At 36.3% G+C, this 13,818-nt stretch overlaps 1 protein-coding gene across 2 annotated transcripts in view; it reads left to right on the forward strand.

Annotated features, from left to right (window-relative positions):
- RAB3C (RAB3C, member RAS oncogene family) overlaps positions 1-13,818 on the forward strand; it is a 273,189-nt gene that overhangs the window by 53,332 nt on the left and 206,039 nt on the right. The window lies entirely within an intron of this gene.

Here is a 13,818-nt window from a genome sequence, read left to right on the forward strand (position 1 = left end):
AGAAAAAGCTCATAGAAGTCAGTGTGAGGTTAGGCCAAGTGTAGTATACACACAAAAGCCCTGGAGGTAGGCGATAGTATTATTGTCCCTCTTTTGCTGAGGGGAAACTGAGGTAGAGAGGAATGATTCTTTCTCAAGGACATATAGCTCACAGATGAAAAATGGCAAGCCAAAATGTGAACCCAGGAAGCCTGTGATCTTGAATTACCATACTTCCTGCCAGACAACCACTGGCCAGGGAGAGTCCAGAAATTTTACAACATAAATAACATAATAATTCTCTTCTCCATCTGAGTTTTGAAAAGAATGAGAAAAAAAGACAAAATAGTGAACAGATGGAGGTTTAAAAAACCCCAAACCTTTATTAATTATAAGGCAAATATTGGAAATTGAGGCATTGTGTGGAAGTCCCAGAGTTAGACAGACTTATCCCCCAGTTAAAGAAGGTAATGTTCCACATAGGCTTCTTTCTGAAAAGCAGAAAGTGAACTTCTTGCAAGGGAGTTTTTTGTTTACCTGTTTGCTTTTGTTTGTCCTCCCAATTCACTAATGAGATAAGTCACTATGGGCAGAGTTGAGTGAGGGAAAGAGAGAGGTCAGGAGTGCTCCTCTCACTGATGGCCCCCTAGTTGGAGGGAAAGATGAGCAACGGAGAAAAAATGTTTCCATCTTAACCATTTCTTCTGGCTCTTTATTTATAATTTAGTTCTTTGTTTTCATGCCATGTATTTCTGGTATTAAAAGTATTTACAATATTTTTATCAATACAGAAAAAAATCATTATAATCAGCACTGGCCGAGCTCCTATTGCTGACTCTCTGCCCTCCATCTTAGTCTTTTCGTATTTGCAAATGGGCCATGACAGCAGGACTGGGAAAGCCAAGCAGGATTATAGGCGACAAGAATCCGTTCCTTAAACATCATACCAACACAGCACAAATGAAGGGCTGGGGTGCTGTGTGTTGGTTAATAACCAAACTGAGTGGTTCAAGAATTAAGCAATATGAATAAAAAAATGATTTATGACTGAAGATAGTTGTGGCTCTGGGAACGTGATTTCCAGGACAGTGTTAAAGGCAGTGGAGACAGTGTGATTCGGATGAAGCCTCTTGACGAATCCAGAGTGTGGCTACAGGGCAGTCAAGAGACATATTAGAATCACTCAGGCCCAAGTGGGATGGAGCAGGTCTCCCTCCACAAATTTTATTAGGCTGTAGTGCATTAGCAGGTGTGACAGGCTGATTATTAACACCACAGAATACAAATTGAGAGATCATAGGATTCTAATTTTCTCTTACAGCTCTCCTAAATGAATGTGCACAGCACATATCTCTATGACCAATCATGTGTCTCACTTCTAATAGAAAAAATATGCTTCAGATTTATACAGATGCATGAAATATAACTAGCTGAAGATAGAAAAGAAGTTCTTTTCAAGGGGGATAACTAGAGGGAGTCCTAGGGATTCTTTAAAGGCAGCAGAAAAATAGGAGTACCCCATTTTCCCATTCATACGCCCACACACCATCCATCTAGCCTACAAATGTGTTATGAGCACCTGGTATTTGCCAGACACATTTCTCTTTGCGTACAAAGAGAAAGACACAGATCTGTCTTCTTAAAGCAGACAAGAGTAGAAATATAAGACAGGGTTCATTAGTGTGATTTGTGAATGACTAGAAATAGCCAAGCACAGGGTATTGTGGGAGCAGAGAAAATGAGAATTTCACATTTATGAGAGAAGTGCAGGGTTGTTTTCTGGAAAAAGTGGTAACTTCTATGAACCCTGAAGTCAAGGAGGAATTAGTTGGGGAGTGAGACGTTTGGGGAGGAGGACCTTCCAGGCAGAGGGAGCAGAATGAGATGAAGGTGGGCCTGGGTCACAGATGCTGTTGACACTGCTGGTCAGGCAGGGCCTGAGCTGAGGAAGTAAGACATCTGTACTCTAATCCAGGAGGGAAGGGAGTGATTCTAGAAACAAGCTTCATACACCTTCACTTTGTTGTGATTTGAGCACGATGGCAGTTGGTGTCTGGAGCTAAGGGACTTTCTAGCAGCACATGTTCAGAATCTCATGAACAATCTTTTGTTACATGTTTTATAAGAAAGGTGAAGCCTAATGACTTTTCCCCCTTGGTGATATCCTTGATTTCTATTTGGAATGTTTTCTTTGAGCTGTAGGAATCCTCTGAGGCACCATCCATGCATATCCCAAGGCTGGGTCAGGACCCTTCTCTCTTCTCAAAGCACGTTCTCTCCCTGCAGGTAGCATATTATATTGTAACTAATGCTTAAAAATAGCTTGTGTCTCCATTTCATAAAGGACATAAAGCAATGTATTCATTCAGTACCTTTGCATCTTTAACACCTGGCACAGTGCCTGACATCTATTAGCACTTGATAAAGATTCACTGAAAGAATGAACCTATGAATACCTGAATTAGCTCTCCTGATGGGTTTTAACAAAACCTATTAGGCATGAGGTTTCATGGGAAAGCCATGTCAGCAGGACAAGCTTTCACACCAATAACCCATCCAACAAGGCAGAGGCGATGTTCTCTTGTGGGGGATTGGCATACTTCTGGGCCTGTTGTGGGTTTATAGTAAGAAGAAAGAGCATACCTTTTCTTGGTGGGGACCTAGCTCATTCAGATGGTCCAGAAGTGCTGTAAGTGGAGATCGGGTCAGACAATGGCAATAGAAAGGCAGCAAAACCAATTTTGTCTGTTTCTCATTTCACCTCTAGCCCTCTCTGGTTGAACCCTTAACCATTTGTGGGGGCAAGGAAGCTGGTTCCTTGGTTGCATCTTGGGTTTTAGTGCATTCACTAAATAGCAAGACCAGTCATCACTCATGACCAAACATTCAGTTAGCAGCTGTGCAAATAATTCTTCTCAGCTTGCCTCTTGGCACCTTCTTCTGTATCATTTTAAGGTACCAAATCAGGTAAGGAGAATAGTGATCCCATCTGTATTGCTCATCTTATGTTGCAGGCTGTGGTTATTTAGTTCTGAGTCCATTCACGAACCATCCAGATACAAATGAGCATTGTGTTAGTTGATTCAATATTGCTCTTTGGAAGCTGTGTCTCAATTCTAATCCAGACCCTGAAGCACTGAAACCAATTAAAAGAAAAGTAAGTACTCAGGATGATAAAAATCCTAGCTAATAAGGTAATAGCTTCCTCAGCCCTAAAACTTTGAGTTTACTTGGGCTGATAATTTATGCTTTCCAGTAACCTCATAAGAGTATCTGAGAGCAGATGGTATTGTGTTGAGTCTAGGATAAGTAAGTACTGTAGGGTTTTTTAAATGACACACTGAAGTTAAAAATAATGCCAGCCCTCAGATTTAATAATGTACACATGCTCACATATACCTGAATTGATTAAAAAGGTCTAGTGATTGAAGACTGCCACATTTGATACTGCCTCATGTTTTCTTTACAGCAATTATGTGAAGGTAGATGAATATTATCCATGTTTTACAGATGAAAAATACCTGAGAATCAAAAATAATAGGTGGTAAATATAGAGAGAATACTACCATAATTGGATTCTGAAAATCGGAATTTTCATGAAAGTTTGAAGCAAGGTAGTTCCTTGGGTATGAACAGGTCACTGCTTCCCAGGATGCACTTGAAAATGAAAAGCTAAAACTGGAAAGTCATCAAAGTCATTCAAAGAAGTAAAGATTACTGGTTCATGGAGAATTCCACATCATAAAGTTAATTATCAGAAGACCTCAAGTCCACCTCTACAATTCCCTTCTAACTTACTTTTCCCAACACATTGCTTTTTTTAGTAGCAGTAATTTCATTCATTCATTCATTAAAACAAACAAACAAACAAACAAACAAACAAAAAAACTTATTTGATGAATCCTATAGATCCCATGCTGTGGATACAAAGATGAACAAGATTCTACTATAGTATCTCCCCTTAGAGAAATGGGAATTTAATGTGTGACTGTGTAGTTTTGCGATTTATGAAAGGGAATTTTCAACATAAATGGAAATCTTCCTAATTTTCTTTAACATAAATGGAGATCGTGCTCCAAATGTAAGAAAATAGAAAATAAAAACAAAACTTCTCTCTTATTTCTTGGAAAGATTTTAGCACAAGATACAGAAACTTATTTCCTTAAATAGTTACCTAACACTCTTTATGGAATGTTCTACGGCCTGTCAAGTAGACAGTTGAACTTAGAATTTGCTCATATTCATCAGAGAGGTAGGTTCAGGACACTATTCCACCATTTTCTCAGGCATCTCTTCTAACTGGTCGGTGCCCATTTGGTACTAGTCATTAAATATTTTACAGATCACACTTGCAATCCAAGTGTCCTTCCAGGGACCATTTTCCAAACTCATGGCTTTAACTTGTTTGTTATGATCAGTGACCTCCAGTTTCAGATTTAATTTTCTCTTGGGAAGCTCCTCTGGATTTAATGATTGGTACCTTCCTGAGATTCTCCATCTTCTATTAAACCCTGACTTAACAACCATGACCCATCCCCACCTGGATCCAAGCCATTCCTCTCCTGAGTGTACTAACCATGTAGGTGGGTCTGACATTCCATGGTACAGAGTCTTCATGATCTCCCTTGGCTTTCTGGATCCCTCACTGTCACTCTCCACCAAGCCTGACACAAGCTCCTGGCCTCTCCTCCCTACTCTGTCCCTCTCAGCCTCCCTCCCACAAAGAGATATTTCCATCTCCACCTTGTCAAGATCTGTCTGGCCAATATTACTTTTCCTGGAAACTCTGAACACAATTAGCTAGAGTAATAAACACATCTGTGCTGAAATATTCTAATGGTCCAACCATCCCAGGTAGTACATTGGCCTGATGACTGGGGACTGCTGAAACAGTTTTCTCTCTTGTTCTCCCGGGCACTAGCACAACGTCAGACTACACTGTCCTCCCCATCCATGACGAGGCCTGATTGATTCTTCTCCACATTCCTAACTTCTTGCCTTTCTGTTTAAAATGAACAGTTTATATGCAAATAATTTTCAGCATCCAACCATTCCAAACTGAAAAAAAAAAACCCCAAAAAACTGTATAGTCTTGTTCTTGGAGCCCTAATTATGCAGATTTAAAAGCTCAACTGCGTAGCCAGTGAAACTCTAAATGAACAAACAATAAATACTGGCTTTGCACCCATTCTCATTTTCTTAAATGCATCATGAGGATTTCTAACTCTGGTTTCCATTTGAATTTAAGATGCAAGGTATGTCTTGTGCCAGTGGGTTAGAAAAAGGATGTTTCCTGCTAAATTCTCAGTCACATCAGATCAGAGAGCAGAGATCCGAATCCACGGAGAAAGAGAGGTAAGAAGAGAAATTAAGTGAGAGAACAAAATAGAGAATGACACAGGGAGCTGGGATTGTGAGGCAAGAGAGTAGCGGTCAAGAAAGATTAAGAAAACCAAATGTAAAATCCTGGGTTTTTTGACTGAAGAGTGAGGAGTCATGAAGAATGAATTTTAGCAAGTAATTGAGTAACTCTAGGTGAGTAAGGAGAAACCATGAGAGTTTCTGACGCACATGATAATTGGTGTCTATACGCTAAATGTTATCAACTCTTTACTCACATGTAATGAGATCTTTTCATAACGTAGCTTATCACCTTTTATAATTATAGTCATAAATGAAAATTAGGAATGCTACTCCTGAAAAAATAATTGTGGTTATATTTGTTAAGCTTCTGTTTATTATCATCTCTGAATTTCTTATAGATATGTTTCTACAAATAGTCGGGAGTACAGGCATTAACAACCAGATTTCACCCCAATGAATAATAGGGAGTTGGCCAGGCAATCCCTGAGACTCATTTTGAAAATATTCTTGTACAACCCAGTCCGAAAAAGCCTAATCTGCAAGATGAGGAAGAGAAAACTCAGGGCTGAACTATAGATCAGCTTTGAATGCTTGGATTAAGCAGGATCACTCACAATTTAGGGGGATCACTTTTTCTGAGCCTAACTTGATTTTGGCATTTGGTTTCATAGGAACTGAGTAATATGTTTGCTTTGTAACTTGCATCAGAATTCAGTCTATAGGGCAGCCCAGGTGGCTCAGCGATTTAGCTCTGCCTTCAGCCCGGGTTGTGATCCTGCAGTCCTGGGTCGAGTCCCACATCAGGTTCCCTGCATGGAGCCTACTTCTCCCTCTGCCTGTCTCTTCCTCTCTCTCTCTTGTGCTCAGGGTCTCTCATGAATAAATAAATAAAATCTTTAAAAAAAAATTCAGTCTATAATGTGTCATCACTGGCATGGGAATGTTGAACTTAGGCAAATTGGACCCTACTTAAAATCAACTTGCTTCCTATTACCGTGTAACTTAGCAGGATCAGAGGCAGTAGCAATGACCCCAGTGCCCTGACATTAACTATGTCACATCACAGAGTTCTGAGACACAGATGTTGGTCTCCTTCCGCTAGCTCTGGTCTCAGTGCCGCTAAAAACTTCTTCATTGTAGCTGACACTGACCTCATTTTTTTAGCTTCCTGTCTATTTTGTGTGTTTTCTGTCACCATTAAATGAGTCAATATATGAGACTACTAGTAATTGTTTAGATTAGTTGTCGTCAAAGGGACAGAGGCAATGGACATGATAGAGGTGGTATTTACTACAGGGGTGCACAAGATACTACATTGGCAGTAAATATTAGAAAATTAATTTATGCTTTTAAAGTCTGGCTTATGTTGTGTTTTTATGTGCATAATATAGCGGTACAAGAGTACACATACATAACTTGTGTATGTGTAAAACAACAATACTGTGTATTATGAAGGATTTTAATTTCAATCTTTCAATCCCAATGCATTTATTTAACTATCCATGCATCCCACAAATAATTTTAGCACACATTTTTTTGTCCAGCACTATGGTAAGCACTGAGAATACATTAGTAACCAAAATAAACACAAGCCCTCCATTCGAAGATCACAGTCTACTTGGAATGGTATTCCTAGGAACCTGGCTTAGTCTGGGAGGAGGAGTTGTCAAGAAAGGCTTTTAACATTACTCTTTTATGGTTTTTCTTTGAATAAACCTCTTTGAATAAACGGGAATACATTTTATAATATTCTCTAATGAATTGTCCCATAGAGCATAATTTTTACAGTTTATATTTCTTAGAAAAGGGTAAGTAATTTTTTTCTCATACATTGAGACTTGGATTTCCAAACCTCTGGTACTGTTGCACACAAGCACCCATGCTTTCGTGCACACACACGCATCTATATAGAACAGTTAATGCTTTTTTCTTGATAAGAAGAACAGAGAGAAAAGAGGAGATAAATTTGCTGATAGAAATATATTTGAACTTTTGAATATTAAACATCTAAGTTAGATAAATGTAATTAAAATTTTAAAGAAAATGATTTTTCATGAAGTACATCTCCTTCAAAAAGTAGGTGAATTTTAGTTTTAAATTATTACAGTAAAAGTGTTATTAATCATTGTACTGTGCCTAAAATATATTAGGCACATATATTTCATTATATCAGTCATAAATAGATGAATTGAGTCCATAAGTATCTTAAATGATTATTCTATTTACATGCAAAACCAGAGTATGAATTGAGAATGAAATATAACAATGAATAGTGAAATTTTCCTTCAACACCAATCCACATTGTTTCTCTCTTTATATACATATTATTGTATGCTCTTTTAAAAAACTATGGAAGTGTAGTTTTTATTTTTTATTTTTTTTTTGCAATGCTGTCCTGGCTGTTTTCTATATTTATTCTTCTGTATAAATTTATTTTACTTAAAATAAATTTATTATTTTTATAATTATTATAAATGTTTATTTATAAAAAGTCAAAACTATAAAAATAGAGTCAAAGAAGAATATAAAAATATAATAAAAATCTCAACCCCACATGAGAATATAATTGTTTCATAGCTTATCCTTCTAGACCCGTCTATACATTCATATCCTTGCAGACGTAAATGCGCAATCTTATAAATGGCATCATGTTATACATTACTCTTGAATCTGGCATTTTACTCCAGTATTTTACATGTATTAAATCTATTTCATATATAAGGATTTTAATTCTTTGTCATGTACTTATATTACGTGCATTACAATTTTTTTAATATCTCCTTTATTGTTCCATTTTCTAGAAACAAGTGAAATGTTTAGAATATACTATACTTCTAGGATTTAAAATGTATTTGTATTTCCTTTTAGTAATTTTATTTTTGCTCTTTACATTTGAATCTTTGGTTCACATAGAAACTCTTCTGGGAAAGAATATAGGGATCCAGGTTTAAATTATTTCTTCCCTATTATTTTGGATTGGCACATTTGCCTGTTGTATATTTGCCTAGATTTCTACATAATTTCCATTGATCTCTATCTAATTCTGTGCCAGTACCTTGATTTTAATTAGTTCAGCTTTTTAATATCAGGAAGGATAATTCCCATCTTTATTTTGATTGTTAAAATTTTCCCAAATTACTCTTCCAGATAAACTTTAGAAGAATTCTGGCAACATAAAATAGCATTCTTTGGGGATTTTACTTTGGTCACATTGGATTTATAAACTGACTTACGAGAAAATTGATAGTTTCACAATATTGAGTTCTTATAGTAAAGAAAAAAGCTCTTCATTTATTCAGTTTTTTCCATTGCATTATTTAATAGAGTTGTGTAATATCCCTTCTGTAGGAGCATCACATTTCTCATCAAATCAAGATTTTTGTTGTTTAGAGTGAGTTTGAACTTTACTTTTCATTTCTAAGTTTCTGTTTCTTTAGAAAAGCTGTTGATTTTTTATTAGTTTTTCAAAAGGACTTCTTTTTGTGTTGTTGTTTAGAATCGGTACAGGTGAGCTTTTATTGTAAATCTGGAAGAAAAATTTCAGATCATTACTTATACATTATAATTGTTTCTAAAATATTCATAAAATAAGTGTGCTCAACTAACAAATGTATAGAACTGAAAACAGTTGCTTTAAAAATTAAATTAGTTTTATAATATATAAAATTATAAAACCGCAATATGGAAAGGTAATACTTATTTACAATTTTGATGATGTAGGGAGGAATACTGAGTTCAGGAAATATTTCTCCATAACAAATCAACATCCTCCCAAGAAATATGAACTTCGGTAGCCTGAAGGAATGAAGAAAAAATGATGGGACATGATTTGAGGAGGTGATTTGAGACCAGTTTGTGAAAGATAGTCGGAAGTTGGAATTTGAAGGTAGAAACAACAGGCTCTTGTGACTTTTAAAAGACAGAGAGTGAGAAAGGAAAAGTGTTAAGACGTGTTTGGGGAGGCTGGTGGATGACAGTGTCATTGGATGAGATGAATAACATAGGAGATTGTTGAGTTTTGTTTGGGTCATGTTAGCATGGTGGTAGGTGATAGGGTAGTGATAAGACACATAGTTGATGATGCCAAGTGGAACGATGGGAAAGATGGGAACTGGTGACAAAGATTGGTCATTTAGATGATAGTTGCCTTTAGATGATAGTTGAAGCCATGGAAAGATAAATTTTATCCTAATTGAAAAAAATTATGGTAGAGTTTTATATATTTTCAATAAGTACCGTGATCTTCCATTTACCTACAATCTATTTAGGATGCCCATTATTCATATGCCAGCGGACTGAAGAATAAATGAAGCATTTTGGATTAAATGACCCAGAAATGAAACCCAAAACTATAAAAATTCATATTTTTCTGACTTTCTGGCTAATGCTTTCCTGCGTTTACTTCTCCTTCCTTTTCTTTTCTTTTCTTTTTTTTTTTTTTTTTTTTTTCCTTTTCTGACCTTATTTTTCTTCTGGTTGCTCTTTTCGTTACATGAGCTAGCTTAGTTTAAGTATTTGAGTTTAAAGCTTAGAGCAGTTTAAGAGTTTCCAAAGCATTTTTAGATCCACTACTGAACTATAATATGTCACATAGGTAATGAAGTATTGCTTTCAGAGTACAATTTGCCTGAAGGAAATAATTTATAGCAAAAGATAATAAAAGGAGTTTTCCTGGTTAAGGATTTATGGATCCTTTCCGGGGAGCTCAGTAAGTTGGAACATATTTTAAACTGAAAAAAAGAAATTACATACAGTTTCATTTTACCCTACAAGATTCAAATCCACTTTTCAAACTGGCTATATGACAGAGTATATATCTGATTTTGCTGTTTATAGTTATAACTTAAATGTCCTAAGTCTTAGGAACAATTTCTACTATATGGAGAGAGTATTCCCGTAATGAATTGTAGTTAATTTTTCAAATTTTAAATGGAATCTTCAAATTTAAATGAGAAAATATTTCAGGATATTCTCAATGCAATGACAAACCAGTAGTGAAATCCCTGTGGATCATGCTCTCTCTCTCTCTCCAAAGTCTCTCAAAATTGCATTTGAAAAATCTTTGAGTTTATGAGTATCTTTCCAAGAATTCTTCAACTCATTTCACAGAAATGATTTAGAAGCATTTGTTCATTTATTCTCTCATTCAACAAATATTTATTGAGCCCTACTGTGTCCCAGGTGCTGTCCCAAGTGGTAAAGATATGAAACAAAAATACCATGGAGGGTTTATATTTTTGTGAGTGAGATAAATGGTAAGCAATCACATATAGAAATGTACACATAAAATTTCAGGAATGGGGCACCCCCGGTGGCGCAGAGGTTTAGCGCTGCCTGCAGCCTGGGGTCTGATCCTGGGGACTCGGGATCGAGTCCCGTCGGGCTCCGTGCATGGAGCCTGCTTCTCACTCTGCCTGTGTCTCTGCCTCTCAGTCTCTCTCTCTCTGAATAAATAAATTTTAAAAAATACTTAAAATTTCAGGAATGATCAATAGATTACATATATATACATGCACACTATATCTAATATATAATTTTTAATTATGTACAATTATATATAACATAAATATACATACTATATATATAAATTCTTTAATGATTGGTGTTTATATGTTTAGTAAATTTAGTTTGTGAAAAGACCCATGAAAAAATGTATATTTTTTCAATACAAGGAAGAATCTACTGCAATGAAAGTTAGTAACTCCATTTCAGAGGATAGTTTCATAACTTATTAGTGAAAGAAGGGGACACTGGATATCACTGCACACTGAAAAATAGATAAAGTTGGGCAGCCCGTGTGGCTCAGCGGTTTAGCGTTGCCTTCAGCCCAGGGCCTGATCCTGAAGTCCTGGGATCGAGTCCCACATCGGGCTCCCTGCATGGAGCCTGCTTTTCCCTCTGCCTGTATCTCTGCCTCTCTCTCTGTGTCTCTCATGAATAAATAAATAAATAAATAAATAAAATCTTTAAAAAAATAGATAAAGTTCGGAGAGATTAAGAACTGCTTTATATGTGCCTGTTATGTTTTGGGAATAGTAATGGTAATGGAAATTTTACCTCCATCAGTTCATTTAATCCTTCCAACAAAACTGTATTAAAAAAAATCATTATCCTCATCTCATGGTAAGACAGATTAAAACCTAAAAAGGCCAAGTGACTTCCCCAAGGTCTACCTAGTAAATAAATACAAATTTGGGATTTAAACTCCATTGTGCTTCTATATTCACTTGGATGACTACTGGGGAAAAAGAGAATTATGGTTTAGGAATAAGAACTTTACTTTTAATAATAGGTAGAGTATTTCTTAGCTGCCTACTAAAAATTCTGCCATGGTTAATACAAAGGTTAAAATGTCCCTTATTGGTTGCATCATTTATGCTGCCTACTGAACCATGCTAAAGCTTGTGACTTAAACTAGCAGTTTATTTAACCTTTTATTCTATAGGTCAACAGTTTGGACTTAGCTGGATGGCTCTTCCTGTCTTGATCAGATTTTCTCATGCAGAGAGTAGCTCTGTTTCTGAGAGTTGTCTAACTGTTGGCTGGGCAGTAGGACAATGAGGCTATTGGGTCATATGCTTCTCGTCATCCACAGGCTGGCTTCAGTTTGTTTACATGTTACCTCCCCGAAGTTTTGAGAGAGAAAGGAGGCATGCAAAGTATCATGAGAACTAGGTCCAGAACTGGTGTATTGTTACTTCAGTCATTTATCTCTTGGCCAAAGCAAGTCACAAGGCTAGTTCAAATTCAAAGAAGATGGGAGAAGCTACAAAGTAACATCATAAAAGAGGCATACAGATAGGTAGGTTTGAGGAATTGTGGCTGTTTTGCAGTCTACCGCTTCAGGCAAAGACCTTTTCCTCTAGAGTGAATTAATCACATAGGAAACTAATTCTCAAAATTGCTATTTGACATCCACACAAATGTCTATGTACAACTAAATGTATATGTATGTCTACACATATATCCACTAATGTAAGTTGTATTTCCACATGATGTACTTTTATTTCAAATGAATAAATATACTAAACTGAAATTACATCTCTTCTTTTGGAAGAGATGTCTTCACTACATTTTCTTTGGTCCCTTTTAAGAGTTTATACCTTTCCCATAGTAAATTCTCAACAAACATTGGGTGAATAATCCTTTGCAGGCTTTATGTAATCTTTTTCTTCCTTTAGTGTCAGAGAAAAAGAAGCAATTATCTATTCTTATATCACTCATGTTTGCCAATAAGGGGGATGACATGATTTTTTTTTAATAGATAACAGATTACCCCTCCAGAGTGTATAGTAGGCAGGAACATTTAGTTACACCATGGGTTCTCATAGTGGAGAATAATTAGTCTACTATTTCCTTTGGCAGAATCAAGCTTTATTTCTCCAGCTGGCTTTAAAAAAAAAAAAAAAAAGAAGAAAAGACTTTCAAAATGTGCCAATATTAGACTTTGAAAGAAATAATAAAACTAATTCTTTCTCGAGCAGCTGAAAATGGGTTCTAATCCACTGGCCACTGATCTCATGATTATTATCTCTTGCCTTAAGTACTTAATATGGTGACTACCTTGGGATGCAAAAAACAGAGGAAACAAACAAAAAATGTAATATTCTGTCCCTATCTATGGAGGGTAGATCACATGAAACCCATGAGATCTAGGCAGTCCCTGTGGAAATTCTAATCATTATGCCTTGCCTGGGATTTGAAAAGAGATTATACAGCCCCTGAGACTATATTTATCCTTTCTCCTACCCGCCCCCACCCTATCCCATGCAGAAGCAACAATAAGATAAAGATGTAAATGGATTTGCAAAGATTATCTGCCTGTGGTTTCCTGGAGTTGGGTATGTGAATACCAATCCCATTTTATCACATAAATCTGATAAGGGAAGCAGACTACTTAGAATAATTAATGATAATATTATAGACCAACCCTAAAATCTTAGTGACAATGCAAAGTACCTTTTTCTTGTATTATTTCTTTCTCATGTCATGGTCTGAGGAAGGTTGAGTGGCTCTTCTGTGTGGCTCTCCTTGAAGCACAAGACCCAGGCTTCTTTTATCTTATTGTGCCCACCATCTTGGATTCCTTTGTTTTTAACCAGAAGGCAAAGAAAGCTTGGAGAAGGCACATGCACTCTTACCTGCCATGGACAGGACATAGTTCCCTCACGTTCCATTGGTAAGAGTGAGTCATAGCACCCAGCTAGAATGGATACATGGAGCTGGGGGAATGTAGAGGAACACAAATAACCTCTGATACAAAGAAGTATTCAGAGAAACTTGGTTAATGTGAACTATCAAAGTTAAAACATGATAATGTTCATATCCTTCTAAAATTCATCACCTATAAAGGTCCCACTAAAGTCTTAATTGTGAGTATTTCATTTCTTTCAGAAAATGAACAATGGGATGTTTATTAGCATATGAAAGAATGAAAACTAAAGTATACCTTAAAGTACAGTCATGTCTTAAGGG

Source organism: Canis lupus, chromosome 2 (genome assembly GCF_011100685.1).
Source record: "Canis lupus familiaris isolate Mischka breed German Shepherd chromosome 2, alternate assembly UU_Cfam_GSD_1.0, whole genome shotgun sequence".
In the NCBI taxonomy this organism is placed as follows: Eukaryota; Metazoa; Chordata; class Mammalia; order Carnivora; family Canidae; genus Canis; species Canis lupus.